This window comes from Alligator mississippiensis, chromosome 12 (genome assembly GCF_030867095.1).
Source record: "Alligator mississippiensis isolate rAllMis1 chromosome 12, rAllMis1, whole genome shotgun sequence".
NCBI lineage: Eukaryota > Metazoa > Chordata > Crocodylia > Alligatoridae > Alligator > Alligator mississippiensis.
The window spans coordinates 36,720,825-36,729,291 of NC_081835.1; positions in this window are offsets into that span (position 1 = coordinate 36,720,825).

An 8,467-nucleotide genomic window follows, 5' to 3' on the forward strand; every position below is an offset into this window, starting at 1 on the left:
GGAGCCTCTAGAAGGAAGCTGGCTGCTGCTGCAGCTGGTTGCTGTAAGCTTGGTCTCAGGAGCTTCTGGGGAGAAGGTGGCCAGGCTCTTTCCAGTCTCTGGCTACTATTAGCTGCTGGCTTGGTTTCACAGCTTTTGGAGTAAGTTGACAGCACCCCTTTCCTGCCTTGGGCTGCTGCTGTTGTTCCTGCCCCCACCTGGGGGGGGCAGGGCAGTATCATGGGATGGGGTCCTCAAGGATGGAGGTGTTACCCCTAGGGCCCCTCCACTGTACCAATTTGGCCCAATGGGCACCCTCTATTCTCACCCGCTACATCTTGATGTAGTGGTAGTGAGTAGGGAGACTGCTTTTAAGCCTACTTGAGCACGGTCCTGTTGGGCTTCCCAAAACCTCGTGGGTCCCAGACCCCTTGTGGGTCCCACTTCAAAATATATGTCCCAGGGACACCCCAGTATTATGAGTTATGTGTGGCTCCAGCCATCCCTTTACCACACCCCAAGCCTCACAGATGTCATTGACATTGTCCAATCTAGGCCTTGATGTGATTTGGCCCCCTTGTCCTCTCTGGGCTCTCCGCAGCCCTGTCTCTGCCTGCACCCCTTGGGCTATGCTCTCACTGGCACCAGGGTCTGTGCACCCCTCATGCTATGCCCTTGATAGTGCTGGAGTCCCTATGCTGCAGTGGACCCCCAATGAGGCCTCTTCCTTCCCCAAATAGCCTCATCCAAGCCACTGGTCTTATACAATAGTAAAGACAACATAAGCCCCTGGGCTATAACATAATACAAAACATCTAGGTGTGCTCTGACCCTTTAAAAGGATCAGGTTCTGTCCCTGGCACTAAGTGTCTAGTAGACAAGGGTACCTGTGGAGCTCATGAAGCCCCCTTAGCCCCAGATGCAACATACCAGGCAGTTGCAGCATCACTAGGCACTTCCTCCCTGGAGACTCCTTCCTCTCTGGCTGCTAGCAGGGAACTACCTCCCTAGCCCCAGCCCTGGGGTTTATATATAAGCCAGGCCCTGCCCCTTCTGGTCAGCTGACCACTGGCAGGTGTGGGCCAACTATCACATTCTGGCTGCCCTGGTAACCAGCGCCTGGGGTTCCCAACTGACTGCTAGAGCTCTCTCCCTAGCAGTTTCAATTCTTAAAGGAGCAGGGCACCTTAGTGCCCTGTGACAGGGGGGGTTCACTGCTGCACAGTGCTGCCCCTCCCTCAGGGAGGGGTCCACTACACTGCACTGCACCCCAGCACCACACCCCAGCTTCTGCACCCCTGTTCCGAACTGCTGCCCAGCCCAACCGCCCACTGTTGGGGGACAGCCTGGAGAGGGAGCCTGTGCTGCCTGTGGGCCCCTCCCCCACCATCACTGCTGAAGCCTAAAGGTGCCTTGCCTGGCCCAGCTGCCTTGGCCTGCCCCACCTTCACCTCCACTTTCACTAGAAGCGCACCCTGAGTGGCTGAACTGGACGGCTCTTACCATCACTGCTGCTTTTGCTTTTGCTGCCGCCATAGTTTCTGCTGCTGCCACTCTCCGGAGAGAGGGAGATTCCCTGCTGCACCACCTGAAACCAAACCTGTACCAGATTACTGGTACCTTCCCCCACAGCTACCTCATTGCATTTGATCCTGGTTTGTCTTCCTGCCTACTGCTGAGCAACTGGCTGAAGGCCTGAGGGGTTCCTGGACAGATCTTCCACAAACAAAGCCGCTCCACTGCTCCAGCCATCTTTTATATCTGTCTCAGAAGCCTTCCCTGTGTGTTTTTTGCCCTTGTGTGGAAAGTCCTGTGGTCCACTCCCCCTGACCTGGTGTTTGTTGTGTGGCTGAGTAAGCCGGCTCAAATTTCCCCAGCCCTTCTGTGTGAGTGTATGTGTGTCCCCTCCCCCCACATTCTCAAAGCATAGGCCTCCCGTTTTTTTTCCTGTGGGGCTGCAGCTCAGTGAGCTTAAGACCCCTTCCTCCCTATCCCATTTCTGCCCCACAACCCCAGCCTGCCCTTACTAGATTCACCAGCCCTGTGGGATATTTTTTTCTTTATTGTCTTCCCTGCCCTCATGTGAAAAAACAATGGCAGGGCAGGAACATTCTGGGGGGGCAGATGCCCCCTGCAGCCCCCATTATGGGGGTGGATCCCAGCCAAGCCCCCAAAGCGATGCATGCCCCCACAGCCTCCACCCCAGAGGCAGAGTCCAACCAACCCCCTCCAGGGGTGGAGAAGCCTGCAACTTCTGCTGCAGGGGCAGGTGGGACTCTGGTAGGGAGCCAACAGGGCCAGGGGGTCACCCCTGGCCAGGCCTCCCCCAGAGGGGTTCCCAAGCCCCCTCTCCTGTCATCAGGGACCAAAGGCAAGGGCAGTGGAAAGGGCTCCTCTTCAGCCTTTTCCACAGCTGGGGGTGGGAAGGGCAAGGGCCCTGCCCCAAAGCCTAGACCATCAGCACCTAAGGGGACCAGGTGTACTACACCAGCCAGCACACCCACTCAGTCTGGCCCTGGCCCTAGCTTCAGCCCCACCAACATGGCCCCTGGGGTGGGGAGAACCACAACTATGCACCGGCAGCTGCAGGGAGACCCAAAGTCAGGGGGCCTGGACCCTCCATCGCTGGCCCTTCCAGCTCAGGCAGCAGGGCCCCCTTTCTGGCACTCACCTGCAGGCATGGGGTGAAGTGCCAACTGCCCAAGTGAGAGAACCTGCCCTTTGAGACCTGGGTGCAGGCCCTGGCTTGGGTAGTGCCGGCCCCCAAGATCATGGTGGCCTCCCACTTTCATGGCAAGAGGCTCTTTTTCCTTGCCTCGGAGGCCGCTGCACAAAAGGCAGTGGAGAGGGGGCTCATGGTGAAGGGCAAGTACATCCCCCTTGAGCCTCTAGAAGAGCTGGGGACCAGGGTGGTCCTCAGTTCCATCCCTCCCTATATCCCCAGTTGGGCCCTGCTCCCCCAGCTCCAAACCCTGGGAAGAATCATTTCCCTGGTGGTGGTCCTCTCACTGTGGTGCTGAGACCCTGGCCTCTGCCACGTGAGCTCTTTCCATTGCCAGGTCATGATCCAGCTGGCATCAGGAGCACAGCTGGAGGCTGAGGGGTGCCTGGTAATTCCTTGTAAGGGGGCCCAGGTGAGGATTTTCTATACACTGGGAAACCTGCAGTGCTTCTGGTGCTGTGCACTGGGGCACTTGCATCATGAGAGCCCCATGGGCCAGGTGGGGAGAGCATCTGCGGGTCCCACTGGAAAGAGGGGTGCCCCTACCAGCAGTGCCCCACTCCCTCAAGCCCCCCTGGCACCTGAGCCACAACTACAAACCCACCCATAAGCTCAGGGGACCCCGCTCCCCAACCAAATTTAGCGGAGTCCCAGGGAGGGCACCAGCAATTGGAGAGAAAGAGGAAGCAGGGCCCCCTTACCCCTCATCATACCTCCATCATGGCTGCCCCCACCCCAACCCTCACCTTCTCTTGCTGGAGCCTGTCCACCTGAGGACCACCCCATGGCTGAATGGGTGCAGGTCCCCTCTGGACAAAAAGGCAAGAGGAAGGCCTGGGCACAGCTGGAGCCCTTTGACGTAGAGGACTCCTCTCCCCCTCCCAAGACCACCACATGGTGGGGAAGGAGCGGCCTGGCCTCCAGGGGCCTCCCCAACTGTGCCTGACACCCCACCCCCAGGAAAGATCAAACAGGTGATCCCCATGGAGATCGGTTTCAGGGCTGCTGGATAGTCCTGAACAGGAGCCCATGGAGGAAGCCACTCATTCTGCTGACCAGGGCCTATGCCCTGAAACCATGGGTGCCGAGGCTGAGGCCTACCCAAAGGAAGACCTGGTGGCAGAGCCTCCTCCCTCTGATCTAGAGGATACAGAGACCCTGGGGCTCATCCTGATGAGTCCTGAGGGAGGAGGTTCCCTTTCCCAGGACCCCAAGGCAGATGCCGCAGCCACCCCGGTGCCTGGCAGGTATCTTCCCTCCCCCTTTCAGGAAAACCTAACCTCCAGCCTGCCCCACAGTCCCACACCAGAGGGGGTCGCAGTAGTGCCCCCTAATCCATGGACCGATCTCATCGGGGACCCTGCACAGACCCCCAGGGCTCCAGCTCTACCCCACTATTTTGTGAAGGAGCCCCACCCCCACCCCTGTCCCAGGGGGCTGCAGAGCTCTCCCAATACCAACCAGAGTCTGGGATCTTAGTGTACCATGTGGTTCGGATGGTGCCGAAGGAGCCTTCTGAGCTCCAGGACCAGGAGAAGGATGCCTGAGAACCAGCAGGCTCCATGAAGCCTGCAGACCTCTCAGTCCCAGTGGACCCGAGGGATGTGCTACTTACATTTCTTGACCTGACTACACCCACCAATCTGCCAGCAAGGTACAGCTAGCCTTGGGCCGCTGGGGAGATTTTGACAGCATTCTCGCCACTGCAAGGATCCTTGCCACTGCACTGGTGGGGGAAGGCAAGGGACCCAAAAGCTGCAATGCCCGGATCTACAGGTGGGCCTGCAGTTTCATAGATGCCCTCTATACATATGGGAGGGTGCTATGTGAACTGGCAGGCTTCACACCGGGCGTTGAAATGCGTGAGGCCCCTGCTGAACCATCTACTGCATGCCCCCAGCCATGAGGTCATTTAAGATCATGATCCTCAACCTCCATGGCTGCAGGAAGGGTCTCCAGAGGTGCCGGGTGCTCTTCTTCCTTCAGGAGGGAGAGTACCCCATGGTATTCTTGCAGGAGACCCTGACGACTCCAGACAACAAAACAAATTGGTGGCTGGAGTGGGGAGGCAGGGTCTTTTTTAGTCACCTCTCAGCCACCTCATGTAGGGTGGCCACTCTATTCTCCCTAGGCCTGCAGCTGGAGGTTCTCTAAGACATTGAGGTGGTGCCGGGCTGCCTGCTGCACCTCCAGGTCCAGGTGTAGGGGCTGGTCCTGAACCTTCTGAACATGTATGCCCCTGCAAAGGACCTGGAGTTGGCAGATTTCTTCCGCCAGGTGCCCGCATACATCAGCACCCTCAACCCTTGTGAGTGCCTGGTCCTTGGCAGGGATTTTAACATCACCCTAGATGCACAAGACTGGTCAAGCAAGGAGTGGAACCAGGCCACCGTGGGTATCTTCAGGGAGATCCTGATGGACTACTCCCTGGTGGATGTCTGGTGTGCCTGTCACCCCACTGAACCCGCTGCCTTCATTTATGTGAGGGTGGGGGAGGAGCAGGCATGCCACTCCCAGTTGGATTGGGTTTATATCTCTGTGCTGCACTTTGCCTGGGTCCACTCCTCTGGCATCCGGCCGACCCTTTTCAGCGATCACCACCTTGTCTGGGCCCAGACCACACTGGGGCCTGAGCGTCTGGGGTCAGCCTACTGGCATTTCAGTGCCAGCCTGCTGGAGGATGTGGGCTTCATGGAGGCTTTCCTGGAGTTCTGACTAGCCTGGGGGGAGCAACGGGTAGCTTTCCCCTTGGCTCAGAGATGGGGGCATGTAGAGAAAGTGCGCATCTGGCTTTTCAGGAGCAGCTCAAGCGGCAAGTGCTACAGCTGGAGAGGTGCCTGGCCACTCACCCAACCAACCCGTCCCTCTGCAGAGAGCGTCAGGAGAGGTGGGAAGAGCTTTGTGCTCTGGATGACCACTGCACCCATGGTGCGTTTGTCTGCTCATGCATCCAGCTCCTTTGGGAGATGGACCGTGGCTCCCTCTTCTTCTATGCCCTGGAGAGAAGACAGAGCAGCCAAGAGTTACATCACCTGCCTTCTGGTGGGTGACAGCACCCCCGCTCATGGATCCAGGTGAGATGCACCAGAGCACCTGGGCCTTCTATGAAGAGCTCTTCTCCCTGGATCCGACCAATGCCAAGGTCTGTCAGACCCTGTGAGAGGGACTCCTGCAAGTCAGCCTGGGTGACTGGGATCAGCTGGAAGCTCCTCTCACTCTGGCTGTGTTTTTGGCTGCCCTCTGCCTGATGCCTGGCAACAAGGCGCTGGGCATCCACGGGCTGACCTCAGAGTTCTACCAGGCTCCCTGGAACGTCCTCAGCCTGGACCTTGCTGCAGTCTGGGCCAAATCCAAGGGAAGTGGGGAGCTCCTCCTGTTATGCTGGAGGGCTGTGTTGACCCTCCTGCCAAAGAAGGGAGATCCCTGTGACCTAAGAAATTGGAGTCCTGTGTCCCTCCTCTGCACGGACTACAAGGTGGTAGCAAAAGCCATCTCATTGTGCCTGTGGTCCGTGCTGACAGACATGATCCATCCCAACCAGATGTACATGGTGACTGGACATTCCATCTTTGACAATCTGTACCTGGTTTGGGACCTCCTGGAGTGCACTGGGAAGGCCTGCCTTTCACCCTATCCCTGGACCAGGAGAAGGCGTTTGACAGAGTGGATCATGGGTACCTCACAGGCATGCTGTGGGCCTTTGGCTTTGGGCCCCGCTGTGTGCAGGCTCTCTAGGTGCTGTACACCATTGCAGAATGTTTGGTCAAACTCAACTGGACCCTGATGGAGTCCATCCCATTCAGGAGAGGAGTGTTTCAAGGCTGCCCGCTGTCAGGCCAGCTGTACACCTTGGCCCTGGAGCCCTTCCTTGTTCTCCTGCAGAAGTGGGTGGCAGGGTTCATGCTCCAGGAGCCCGTGGTGCAGCTGGTCCTGTCAGTGTATGCTGATGATATACTCCTCGTGATCCAGGACTCAGACGACCTGGTGCAGGTGGAGGCCTGCCAGGCATTGTACTTGGTGGCCTTGTTTGCCCAGGTCAACTGGGTCAAGAGCTTTGGCCTAGTGATGGGTGACAGGCTCATTCCCACCCACACTCTGCAGGATCTGCTGGAGCATGGGCTCGCTGCTCTACTTGGGGGTCTACCTGTCACCCATAGACCGCTCCCCACCAAAGAACTGGCACCAGCTGGAGGCAAGGGTGGTGGAGCAGCTCTGGGCATGGGCAGGGCTCCTGAGATGTCTCTCCCTGCATGGGAGAGTGCTGGTACTGAACCAGCTGGTCCTGTCCATGCTGTGGCACTGCTTACACACCCTGCCTGTGCCCCCTGAGGTTCTGGCAGGACTCCAGAGATGGGCACTGGAGTTTTTTTGACTGGGACGGCACTGGGTCACTGCAGAGGTCCTGAGCCTCCCCTTGAGCCTCCCCTTGCGGGAGGGCGGCCAGGGCCTGGTTTGCCTGCGCAGCCAGGTCTTGTCGTTCCGCCTTCAGGCCCTGCAGTGACTGCTATGTGGTGTTGGCAGCCACGCAGCACGGGGCCAGCTGGGGTGTGCTTTCCTCCACCACTTCTGGGGGCTCTGATATGACTGGCAGCTCCTCAGTCTGCAGGGCTTCTGCCTGCAGGACCTGCAAGGGCTGCCAGATTTCTACCAGGACCTCCTCATGGCCTGAAGGCTGGTCTCTGCCTCCAGGTCCCCCACAACAGTCGCCCAGGATGCCAACCTGCTCATTGAGCCCCTCCTCTGGAACCCCCAGCTGGAGGTGCCTATGGCAGAGGTACCCCGGTTGTGACAGAAGTTGATCCTGGCTAGTGTCACCCATATTGGAGACCTCCTGGACTACAATAGGGAGGAGTGGGTGGATCCCATTGTGCTGGCCCAGCAGCACAACCTGCCTTCTGGTCCAGGAGGTGAAATCTGCCCTTCTTCCCAATGCTCTTGCCTTTGTTGACCAGGTCCTGTGCGGTGGCAGTCTCCGCTCCACCTCCACCAGGCCACTGGAATTTGTCGTGGGGCCGGTGTCTTGCCTGGCTTCATAGTGCTCTCCGCTGCACCACCTAACCTGGCTGGAGGACACCAGACCAGTCCACTTTTCCACCGCCCATCACCACCACCTCTACACACTCATGTGCCGCACTGTCCATCATGCCACCCTTGTGTCCTGCCCAGACACCAAGTGACAGGACCTGCTTGGTGAGGGCATAGCTGAGGCACCCCGTGGCTGAGTCTGTACTCCACTCTTATCCCATGAGCCACTGGGGACCTCAGCTGGCAGCTCCTCCATGGAGCCATTGCCATGGGCATGTATGTGGTGAGCTTCACGGACACCCTGGTCTCCTGCCCCTCGTGCGGACAGAGGGAGACTGTGGCACACATGACCCTCAAGTGTGCCAGGGTGCAGCCCCTCCACCTCCACCTCCAGAGCCTCCTCTTGAGCTTCTGGTTGAATTTCACCCCCCACCTTTTTGTTTTTGGTCACCCCATCTGCAGCCCCACCAAGTCCTGGGACCTCCTGGTCAACCTCATCCTGGCCCTAGCCAAGTATGCCCTGTATTTGACCAGGAAGGAGGCTCTGGCCGGGAAGGTGCCCAGAGACTATGGGGCCACTTTCCTCTCACTCGTCTGTGCATGTCTCTGGGTGGAGCACCAGTGGACAGCATCCACAGGCTCCTTGGATCCCTTTGTGGACCGGTGGGTGCGGCCCAGGGGGCTCTGCTCAGTGTCTCCATCAGGCACACTTATTTTCACATTTTGACCCTTTGACCTACA